The sequence below is a fragment of the Silene latifolia genome, chromosome X (assembly GCF_048544455.1).
Source record: "Silene latifolia isolate original U9 population chromosome X, ASM4854445v1, whole genome shotgun sequence".
Lineage (NCBI taxonomy): Eukaryota > Viridiplantae > Streptophyta > Magnoliopsida > Caryophyllales > Caryophyllaceae > Silene > Silene latifolia.
The window spans coordinates 210,005,947-210,006,884 of NC_133537.1; the positions used below are offsets into that span (position 1 = coordinate 210,005,947).

General features: G+C 41.0%; 1 non-coding gene across 1 annotated transcript; it reads right to left on the reverse strand.

Annotated features, from left to right (window-relative positions):
• Positions 1-403: 403 nt before the first annotated feature.
• Positions 404-510, reverse strand: LOC141624630 (small nucleolar RNA R71). Its single transcript, XR_012534435.1, has one exon. It is a non-coding gene; the product is annotated as a small nucleolar RNA R71 (small nucleolar RNA).
• Positions 511-938: the final 428 nt, after the last annotated feature.

Sequence of the window (938 nt, forward strand, 5' to 3'; positions counted from 1 at the left end):
AACACAAAATCCAGCACAAAATCAACCCACAATGCCTAAGTTTTCATCACATTCCGTACCCACCGAGGAGAACCTACCCAATGGTACTCCCACACCACAACATCTAACCGGAAATTTCATTGCCAAATCCTCATTTATCCAATTAGTCGAAACAAGCCAATTTGGGGGGATGCCTAGTGAAGACCCTCACTCTCATATGGAGACCTTTTGTGACTATTGTGATGCGATTTCTCAAACCGGTGTAACTCAAGACCAAATTCGATGGGTCTTATTTCCTTTTTCTCTAATTGTCACCGCGAAACAATGGTTGAAAGGCCTTGATAAAGCTACTCTCGGAATTGATTCTTGGAAAAAGTTGGCTCTAGCTTTCTACAAAAAGTTCTATCCACCGGAAAAGACTAACATGCTAAGAGCTCAAATTATGGGCTTTAAGCAAAGGGATGAAGAATCTTTGTATGAAGCTTGGGAGCGATTCAAAGGAATTTGTCGCTCATGTCCTCACCATGGACTTAGCGAGTGGTTCTTGGTACAACAATTTTGGAACGGTCTTTATGAAGATTCAAGGAACATTCTCAACATGGGATCAAATGGAATGTTCACCGAAGTTGATGACAATCAAACTTGGAACAAAATTGAGAAAACGGCGGTCCATAACTCACAATATAGTAGACCTCGTAAGGCTACTAGAGGAGGAAAGCATGAAGTTGACTACATTACTCAACTGGGTGCTCAACTTAGTGCTCACATTGATACCATCAATTTGAAGTTTGAAAAAGCTATGGCTAGACTTGAAGAAGCCTCAAAATCACCAAAGCATCATGTTAATGCCATGACGGCATCTTCATCAATCCCAAGTGGGATATGTGAGAATTGTCGAACTTTGGGACATGACCAAAGTGAATGTAGGGTAACAAATGAACAAGTGAATGCTTTCCAAG